At 45.9% G+C, this 10875-nt stretch overlaps 1 long non-coding RNA gene across 8 annotated transcripts; it reads left to right on the top strand.

Moving 5' to 3' along the window:
* The first annotated feature begins 908 nt into the window (after nucleotides 1-908).
* On the top strand, nucleotides 909-4165 carry LOC125543441. Of its 8 annotated transcripts, none has more exons than XR_007298443.1 (5): nucleotides 915-1402; nucleotides 2110-2196; nucleotides 2770-2943; nucleotides 3054-3155; nucleotides 3786-4165. It is a non-coding gene; the product is annotated as an uncharacterized LOC125543441 (long non-coding RNA). The 8 variants fall into 8 exon arrangements; XR_007298440.1 differs by having other exon boundaries at nucleotides 2718-2943; XR_007298441.1 differs by having other exon boundaries at nucleotides 2076-2196.
* The last annotated feature ends 6710 nt before the right edge of the window (nucleotides 4166-10875 follow it).

The following is a 10875-nucleotide window of genomic DNA, read 5'->3' as shown; positions in this document are numbered from 1 at the left end:
AGTGCAGGCGTCTACAACTGAATGAAAAAGGCTCTGCAGACGTTGAATTTCATTTTGAAAGTTCAAATGTCAAATTATTCGGTAATCTTTGTATGAAGCCGATATATGACTTCTTGGTGACTGATCCTTTCGCAGAAATATTGCATGACAAAGATTCTGAAGAAGCTGAATTTTATTTCTAATATCAATTTGAACCTTGCAATCTTTGAATTTGGGCCTTCTAATATTGGAATTTGAACCTTATAATATTTCTGATATTTGTAATCTTTGAAATGGCCTTGTGTTCTTTTTTCTTTCAAATGTCCTCCTGCAATTTATACATGTGGGATACTGTCCAACTATTGATGCAAGAGGACGGCGTCTGCATGACATGGGATTGAGATGATCCAAAAGGCAAAGGTGTTCGTTTGTAGGAAAAGAACTTTCTTGCTGACCACCTTTTGGCTTGAAGATTAGATTAACTTGTACACAATGCAATATATTTCTATGTGATCATATTTTTGGTTCATGCTCTCATAGTTCACTATAATAAGAGCATGCATGGACAAATTAATCAATGGATTTTGATAAAAGCATTCAAACCCTAAACCCTAAAAATTCGAATGTAATATGTTATGAACTCTAACGTGGAAGAATCGAGAAATAAGAGATCCAGTAACTCCCGCGCCTCCTCAGAGTTCAGTGGATTCTGGCCGTCCGATCCGTTTTCCTGATGCGATTCTAGCCGTCGGATCAAGCCCTCAGATGATTTGGGCCGCCGGATCATAACCGAGTCCCTGTAGCAATGAACAGTTTCACTTCGCGGTAAATATCCGCTGCCACCGCCGGTTAATACAGCACCCCGCCGAGGGCAATATTGGGATTTCCATAGGCCGGTGGAACGTGCCCTTTCCCGGTTCGCTGCCTCTCGCTGCCTCCTCCCCAATCGAAGAGACGCCTAGGGTTCGACCTCTCCTCGCTTCTCTCCCGCATGTCTCTCTCTCTCTCGCAGTCGTCGCCGCCAGCCATCCTCCCCATCGCCCCCTTCGCCCCGTCATCTCCCACTCGCTCCACCCCTCTCGCAGATCTCGTAGGATGGAGACGCTGGCCGCCTCCATCTCCTCTCTGTCGCCGTCTGACCCAGATGCGGCCGCAGTCTGCCGGCGCCGCAGGCGGAGGAGACGCGCCTAGGAGGAGCCTTCGGCAGCCGCCGCCGCCGCGCCCTCCTCCTCCTTCCACCTCCTGGCCGGCGCCCAACCACCGCGCCTCTCCCTCCCCCTACCGCCGGCCTCTCCCTAGGTGGCGGCCAGATCTGCCACGGCCACAGCCACGGCGAGGGCTTCTGGATCCGCGCCGCCGTCGAGCTGGACGCGACCATCAACCTCGGACCACACCGCCGCCGCCATGGATGCACCATATCAAGGTCTCCTCCCCCGCCTCTCTCTCTCTCTCTCTCTCTCTGATGTGTTCCGATTTGGTAGGCTTGGTTCCCTCCCTGATCATGATGCGTGTAGACGCATGCACAAGTTAGGTCTTGTGATCTATTTCAGGAACTGCTGCTAGCCTTGTAGTTAGTTATATCCTGTTCGTATGTATGATGTGTACCAGGTGCTTCGTAGGTAGTGTGTGTAACGAGCTTTTGTTGTCATGTACCTTTGGCTGGACCATTGCACTGGTCATGTAGATATATCCTTTTGAAGTTCTTATATCCTGGTGCACGAAAACCACACAGGCCTTTAGACTATGTACGTGAATTGTTTGACTATGGTCACCTGACCACTACTCCGTGGATGGTTGGTCCTTCTGCCATTAGGCAGGATATCTTTTGTTTTTCTCTACGAACTGCAGGTGCTTGAAATAAGACAGCTGGTAGCCAGTTCTTCAATAAGAACAACTGAGACAGATTTGAAACATGTTTTAGACGTTTCAGAGGTGGTATATAGCAGTTCATTGTCGATGTATAATTTACTGAGACCACAAATAAATTTTAAAGCTACTGATTTAGGCTGAGTAAGCAAAACATATAAACAGGAATAAAGTAAATTATTCTTTTAGCAAATCAGAGTGAGCTTTATTGATCCAGGGATTGTCTATAGGAATTGCAAGAAAATCATGAGGAATTTCTCTCAGGTCGCAATGGCTGACAAAGAGCTTCAGGTTCATGGTTCACCAGGTTCTGCTGGCTCCACTAACAGTTGCCTGCAAGCACTTGCATAGGTCAGCTGAGATACGTCTTGCACACCTACGAGTTGATTCTTCTAGGGATCTAATTTTCTAAACGAACTTTCAGTTGCAATGCACAAATATGTTGCTAGATGAGGTTTAGAATTTATTTGGCAGAAGCTGTTTTAAGATTAGTATATTGTAGTGTTTCTCTGAGGGAATTCTGTGAATATTTGGTCATTGCCAACAAATCTAAAATAGAATGGAAGCGATTGTTTGGAATGGATATACTGCCAACAAACCAGCAGTCGAACTGAACTAGAATACTGTGTGTATTTTAGCTTAAGCAATCTAGGATTCACTCCTGGATGTTAGAGCAACATATTTCAGAATGTAATTAATCAATGTTGCTTCCCGAGAAGTATATTTCTTTTGTTTCAATAAGCATTATGCACAACTCGATGCTTGGTGCAACATGAGTTCATCTTATTATGTGAATATAGTGGTTGGCATGCTCAATTCGTCCTCATTGGCATCTGAACCTGAGGCTCCTGACTTACTCAAATGTTCTCCAGTTATTCCCCCTCTCCTACAAATGTGATCAATTTGGCATGGGTATGCGTACAGTTGGAATGAGGCGCCATGGGAAGGATTCAAATCTCTGAGAAGTGTGCTAAATCAATAGTGCCAATCGGTTCAGTTTCAGCTTCAAAAACATTGGGTGATTGAAAATGGCATGCTATATTTCTGCAACAAGGCTCCCTAAATATTCCCTATGTTCTAAACTGGATTCTGACAAGGGTAAAGATATCTGAGACATCCCTCATTTTATTTTAAGACCATTACTTTTTTGCCTACCTCTCCTTATATAATCTCTAACATGGCCGGCTCTCTATTCTCTGTGGTTTAAGGTGTACACCCTGCTATTTGGTCAGAAGTCTGGGAGTTCATACTTGGTTGTTTGATCTCGAGAACACCTTTGATGACCACGGGCAAATTGGGCGAACCAGAAGGTACTCGACTCATTCTATGCTTTTCATGACTGCAATTTCCATCAATTACATATATGATGTCTTCACACTCCATTATAATCAATAATTGCCTTACTGTAAAGGACTCATTCATTTTGCGTTCATTAATCTTGAACTATAGATTAAATCTTTTTGCTGCATGTTAAGTTATGTGTGAAAGGATGATTAATATGAGGCATACATTCTTTGTTTTATGGATATATACATTAACTGCTGCATGTATATCATCACAAGCAAAAAATGTGTATTTTTGCGTTCATTAACTGCTGAAAGGATGATTAACTGCTGCATGTTATGAACTAGGATGAACTTATACATGCAGAGAGAGAGAGAGAGAGAGAGTTCAATATTTGTTCAATCCCCCCCCCCCCCCCTCTTTCTCTCTGACCGCTGCTAGCAGGTCGTTGACATATTCGGGTTGTAGGTCACAGAAACAAAGTTTAGAGTTATTTTATGTTTTCGCTCAGCAATTTCCTGCATTACATATCTTTTTGTGTTTAGTTTTTTTTTGCGAATTCTACTATTTGTAGCATTGAGCTAAACTGACATTCGTTTTAGTTAACTTACATTTTCCTGGATGTTTTTAAACTGATATTATTTCCATAATTTCAGGTTTGTACTTGGCTTTATCAGAATTAGAATATGCAGAACATGTGTTGGAGAAGTGCCCATTTGGTTTTATGAAATAATATTCAGTCAGTTTAAAGTTATTTTCATGTTGATTGCATTTTGTTGTAGGAACGTGCAAAGAAACTAATGTTTGATCATGTCGTTGACCGGCTCTGTTATGATAATTCTTTGAGAAAGTGGTCACATTCCACATGAAGAACCCGTAGTACCATGTTTTACCATCTCTATCGCCACTGTGTTTGGCTTTTGGTTTCTTTTTATTTTCCTGCTCTGAGTACTCGCCCTCTCATGTTGTACAAGTGAATGTTTTTTTTTTGAATCAAAAAATCTGAATATATGAGTCGAACCATGCTTCCTACAAACTTGATTACTACCTGCTTGAGAATATCGTTGGGACCGGCACCCCGCTCCAAGGCGCAGTACCGATCTAGTTTATAAGGTACTACGTTTTGAACATCAACACACCATTTTTTATTATTTTTCTAACCCGTCGAATTTTTTTTGACACGAAACATTTTCTATGACCCTACAAACCGTCTCTGGAAATGGACATGCCTAGTGACGCCCAAAAGTGTCGCCAGATTTCAGGCCGGAACGTTGTCAAAGTTGTCGAGGGCGTTGCCTCGGGAGGAAACACCTTGTGGCGGTGGACCATCACATAAAATGAGTTTACGATGTTTCATGTTTCGCCACCATTTTTGTCACTGAATAAAGCAAATTTTGTAATCCATGCAGGGTAGGGTTGTCTAGGTGCGTCTTGGGGTGGTGGGAGTAGCGCACCGGAGAATAATTTTATGGTAACTCCAATCCCATACTTGGGGCGTCTCTCACAGTAGTGTCTCAGAGTTGTTTGCTCGCCGGTTCGTCAAATCGGCGGGATTAGGTCTTTTGGATGTCGGCGACAAAGCAACGGGGTGGTGATTCCTTCAGAGGTTGGTGTCCTCCTGCTCTGTCCCCGTCGATGTGCCGTGGTCTCTGACGCAGTCGAGGAGTAGTGTGGTTCATGTTTGGAGGATGGCTGCTGCCCATGGTGGTGGCGTCGTCTCGTGGGACAAGATGGCTTACCGGGAGCACGGATAGAGGCACAAGGACGATGGATCTGATGGTCTCTCTCGACTTTATCGATGAGCGACGCCAGATTTGAGGTTGGGATGGCACAGGGACGACCCCGGCCGACATTGCCACAACGTTATGTGCCCGCTACGTGGTCTTCGGTTCACAAAGCCCTTACGACTATGGTGCCCTCCTAGGTATGGCAACGAAGGAGGTTCTTCTCCTGTCTCTCTGGCGACGTTTGGGGTTGGAAATGACCGTTGGTTTTGGTAATCTCACTTTGGGTTTAATGACATAGTACACAAGTACTTAAAAAAAACCTTTAAAATAGTAGAGATTTTATTTGGTTTCGGATCGGGTACGATTCTCGTTTGGGTTCGTAGTTGGAGCCTTTTTCCAGTTATATCATGTGTGCTTCCATAGTATTCGATCTCATTAACGATTTTCGCAAGGGTCTATCTACGTCTCAGTCGACTGAGACTTCACGAAGTCTCAGTCGGCTGATGTCATCACATGTAGATTAGGCCTGTTAACTAGCTCTATTTCTGCTGGGTTGAATCGGCTTAGCACTTGGGCTTATTTCATTTTACTTGTTTGTTTGTCTGTTATTTTTAGGCTGGGCTGCCCACTTTTTCTGTTGTCACTAGGCCCGACCCTTTTCTTTCTTTTCTTCAGCGGTCGCGGACGTACGGTGCCAGCCCACGTACAGATGCATGTGCATGCAGATGGATGGATATGGGCCTGTAGAGTGTACTATACGTGATTAGGATGTCTACGTGTGTCATCTTATCACATATGTACGTATGTGTGTCACTGTGAGAACACGTGTCATTTGACTCGCCCGCCTCCTTCCGGCGCCCTCTCTGACAAAACAAAAAAGTCCACTTGCGGTCGATTAAAAGACGTGCAGTTGCGGTCGGGTGCGGCACTTGCAGGTGCGGGGTTGTTGTCGGGTTTGCAACTGGCCCGCCCCCTCTCCCGCCACCCACTCTGACAAAACAAAAGCCGAGTTAGAACCATGTTGGGGAACATGCAGTTGCGGAAGGGTGCGACACTTGTAGTTGCGGGGCTGTTGTTGGGTTTGCAACTAGCCCGCCCCCTCTCCAGGCGCCCCCTTTGACAAAAGAAAAGTCGAGTTGCAACCATGTTGGGGGACATGCAGTTGCAGTCGGGTGCGGCACTTGCAGTTGCGGGGCTGTTGTTGGGCTGGCAACTGGCCCGCCCCCTCTCCCGCCACCCACTCTAACAAAAAAAAAAGTCGAGTTACAACCATGTTGGGGAACATGCAGTTGCGGAAGGGTGCGGCACTTGCAGTTGCGGGGCTGTTGTTGGGCTTGCAACTAGCCCGCGCCCTCTCCAGGCGCCCCTTTTGACAAAAGAAAACTAGAGTTGCAACCATGTTGGGGGACATGCAGTTGCGGTCGGGTGCGGCACTTGTAGTTGCGGGGCTGTTGTCGGGCTTGCAACTGGCCCGCCCCCTCTGCCGCCACCACTCTGACAAAACAAAAGTCGAGTTACAACCATGTTGGGGAACATGCAGTTGCGGAAGGGTGCGGCACTTGCATTTGCGGGGCTGTTGTTGGGCTTGCAACTAGCCCGTCCCCTCTCCAGGCGCCTCCTTTGTCAAAAGAAAAGTCGAGTTGCAACCATGTTGGGGGACATGCAGTTGCGGTCCGGTGCGGCACTTGCAGTTGCGGGGCTATTGTCAGGCTTGCAACTGGCCCACCCCCTCTCCCGACGCCCCCTCTGAAAAACAAAAGTTGAGTTGCAACCATGTTGGGGGACATGCGAGGCTGTTGTCGGGCTTGCAACGCTCCCCTCCCTTCCGACGCCCCCTTCAACAGAACAGAAAAGTCAAGTTGCGGTCGGGTTGGAAGACATGTAGTTGTGATCGGGTGCGACATTGCAGTTGCGGGGCTGTTGCGGGCTTTGCAACTGGCCCGCCCCCTCTACCGGAGCCCCCTCCGACAGAAGTCGAGTTGCAACCATGTTGGGGGGCATGCAAGTTGCGGGCAGGTGCGACACTTGCAGTTATGAGGCTGTTGTCTGGCTTGCAACTTGCTCGCCCCCTCTAACGGTGCCCCCTCCGACAAAACAAAAAAATCTAGTTACGGTCGGGCTAGAATACATGCAATTGATTCAACCTACTGATTCTCTACTTAATTCAACCTTCTGGTGCCCTACTTAATTCAACATGTAGATCTCGATAACTACAGATGCGTGTTAGAGACATGAGCTTTGTTTCAAGGAAAATAAAAAGAAAAGGCAGCTTCTTCTCTATCAACCCACGCTAGAAAAAATTAGGGCATATAAACACGGTGAAAATGTATTTTTGTGTAATACATGAATAAAATTAAAACAAAAAACATGTAGAAAAGACAACAAGTGAGAATAAAAAATGTTCATGCTTGTCAAAATGTATCTTCTACAAAACTTAAATCTTCCAAAGATGAATGATAAAAATAGACAAAAGTAGAAATAAAAGTAAAAACAGACAAATAAAACATATTAAAATAAATACACAAAAAGAGAAATAAATAATAAATAATAAAGAGGAAAAAAACTAGATAAATACGCGTATCTTCTTTCTGTACACACAAGCCTAACAGAAAAACAAGAAAGAAAATACAAAATATTTACGTGGGATACCTATTAAGAAAATAAATAAGAAAACAGGAAAGGAAAAATGAGAAGGACCACAAACCGTAGCCCACAGCCCACTTAACGGAAGGCATCCCGCCAGCCGCCAGCTGCTCAAATAGAGAAAGCCCAATAGGTTTTCAACAATGGGAATACATCAGTGACAAATACAGATCAATCGAATCATATGGTTAATCCTGTCGACTGAGACTTCATTAATTCTCAGTCGACTGAGAATTAGCAGAACCCTTTCCGCAAACTAGCTCAATTCTCTGGCACAGGGTTCCAACTACACAAGGTGTATTGCTACTAAAAACATCACTCAAAGTAAGGGTCCTCCTGCCTGCAAGAATAGCTGGACTCTGGTGTTACCACAAGCATATGACAACACATCTCTACCGGCGCTGGTGGTCTTTTCTTTAAGCTGCAGTTCATCTGGTTGATTAGTTTTCAACCTATCTTTGCTTCTCCATTGCAGCCTCTTTTCGGGCTCTGTCTCTTATTCTTCAGTCTGTTGCCTCTGTAACTTGTAATAATCCCATAAGCTGTCAATGGAAATTTGGGCACCTTTCAGGTGCCTTGCTTTGTTCAAAAAAAAAAACCCCGATCGATTGTGCCGAGTTGCGACATGGCGACGATCGCGTTCCGACTCCTCTCTCGCCGGACTCTCACCAGCGCTATAGGCAAGGCCGCCCAGCACCTGTTAATTCATTCAATCCCGTCTCTCATCATCGTCTTTTTTTAGTATTTCATTCCGAATTGACACTCAAAAGCTACGGGGTCCGTGGCAGGGTCGTTGGTCGTGGCGGTCCTGTCTGCTTGGCTTCGACGACACGGCGATGGCCGATGCCAAAAGGCTGTTAGGCCACGCGTCGTACATGAAGTAAGTACTAGTACTAGTGTAACATATAAGATTTGCAGCCACGAGATACTAGCAGCTCACTAATCGCCTCCCGTGTGTGCGTTCGTCTGCACTGCAGGCTGCTGGAGAAAGAGCAGGCAGCTGTCGACCGGACCCTCGGCCGCTTGGTTTTTGGGTCGGCCGTGGTTTCCGTCGGATTGCTTCTTGCCAAGATTTATCCTCCTCCCCCGGCAAGCGGACGTACAATTACCCCTACTTCAGATGGGGTGTAGGGAAGAGATCCCGGTTTCATTTGGATAGTGTGAAATAACATGCTTTTTCGGATGATAAGATGGGTGTAATTCCTTTTTGATGTAGCTCATCATTCATGCCAAATGATAAGATGAGTGTAATTCTGATAATGTATTCAACTGTCCTTATATACTACTATCTCTGTAACTTTTTTATAAGAATCTTTATAAGACGTTTTTAGAGTTTATGAGTGTCAAAAAATGTCTTGTACTCATTTGGCTTGGTATGTGGGGAGTTGTTTTTTTATTTCAATAAATAAAGTGGTATTTTGATGGTTTCTTTCTGGGGTATAATTATGTTTTATTTGCAAATTAACACACACACACACACACACACACACACACACACACACACACACACACACACACACACACATATATATATATATATATGCAGGAAGTTTCCATTTTGAGAGAACTAGAGCAGCTCAACTACTCTACGGGTTGACACATTCAGAATACATCAGATTTTGTAGGCTAGGTGGGACGTCCGAATCAAGCCTCTGATCGCCAAAGCTTCTGTGTAGGGCAGCCAGCCCATGTGCCAAGGCATTGTTGCATTGCTTCACGTGGCTGATCTTGCAAGCAGAGAAGCTTCCCATTGCCCGTCTGATGTCCATTATCAGTCCATAGCAGGCAGATCGTGGTTGGGTTTGTGCTTCTACTTCCTTGACTATCGATTGGTTGTCCATTTCAAGTATCACCCGACCATTGTACCGGCCGGCCAGAGTGTGCAACCCGACCAGGGCTGCTCTGGCTTCGGCCTCGTCCACTTCACTGCAGGGGGCAGTCCCTTGGATTCAGAGAAGAGCACTCTACCTCTTTCGTCTCTGGCTATTCCTCCTGCAGCACTCACTCCAGTTTCACCCTCGAACGCTGCATCCGTGTTCAGTTTTACTGTACCTTGTACAGGAGGGACCCAACACCTGTTAAGGTTCACTTCAGGAATTGGTTCAGGAACCCTCCCTCCGAAGGCGGTTTTCCCATCCGACCCCATGTCCATCTCTGTACCCGCCAATCTGAACTCTTTCTCATATTTCTCTAGAAATTGGACTGACGATCTGATTGTTTGTCTTCCTTTGCTGCGCACACAGTCCTCCCGGAGGTGCCAGCAGCGCCACATCAGAAGCAACATTTTTGCTCGTGTGTCCTCGTTCTCTGAGTCAAGAAGTACTTGCAGCCAATCCTCCCCTGTGTATCTGAACTTTTTCTCAGGCGGGAGTACCCAGACTTCTCTCATGGCCCTTCTCAAACCTCTGCTTTTGGTGCACTCCACAACTGCATGGTACTCATTCTCTACCCCACGTCCGCAAATGCTGCATGTTGCGTCTGTCTCAAGAGTTCGTTTGTGCTTATTTTCTTTAGTGGCTAGTGTCTTGGTAGCCACTCGCCACCCGAAAATCCGCACTTTACCCGGCACTTTGGCCTTCCATATCAAGTCCCAAATGCTCCTATCGTCGGCGTCCCTTGTAGAACTGGACGGGGAGGCCTCCTGTTGAGAAAGTCTTGCGGCTAGCTTGTATGCGCTCTTAACTGTGAAGGCTCCGTTCCTTTCATAATGTCAGGCAAGTTGGTCGCTCACATTTGAGCTTGGGATCAGGAGTTTGCATATCTCGTCGGCATCGAAAGGATAGAAGATCTGGCGGATGAGGTCTACGTTCCACTCATTCCTATCCGGGATCATGAGTTGATGTACCCAACGGAGCCTGGACCTCCTTATGAAAGCAGCCGTCATGAGGCCCTCCCTTCTAGGCAGCCACTAATCTCGCTGGATTTGTATATTTTTTCCATCTCCATCCCTCCAAATTATCCCCTTTTTCAAAAGTTGCAATCCAAACTCAATGCCCCTCCACACCGGTGAAACATCTGATGCATAGACGGTGTCTAGGACATTTCCATTAGGGTAGTACTTTGACTTAAGCACTCTTGCGCAGAGGCTGTTAGGGTTCTGGATCATTCTCCACCCTTGCTTTGTGAGGAGTGCTTGGTTAAAGAGATGCATATCTCTGAAGCCAATACCCCCATCCCTTTTCGGTTTAGTCATACGATCCCACGACATCCAGTGGACCTTCCTGTGTCCATCCTCGTCTCCCCACCAGAAATCTCTTATCATTCTCTCGTACTTCTCACAAAATGCTTTGGAGAGCATAAACACACTCATTGTATACGTGGGGAGGCCCGGAACCACTGATTTGACATGGACTTCTTTAGCTGAATAAGACATAAA

The sequence above is a fragment of the Triticum urartu genome, chromosome 3, assembly GCF_003073215.2.
Source record: "Triticum urartu cultivar G1812 chromosome 3, Tu2.1, whole genome shotgun sequence".
NCBI lineage: Eukaryota > Viridiplantae > Streptophyta > Magnoliopsida > Poales > Poaceae > Triticum > Triticum urartu.
This window is presented reverse-complemented; position numbering and strand designations above follow the sequence as displayed.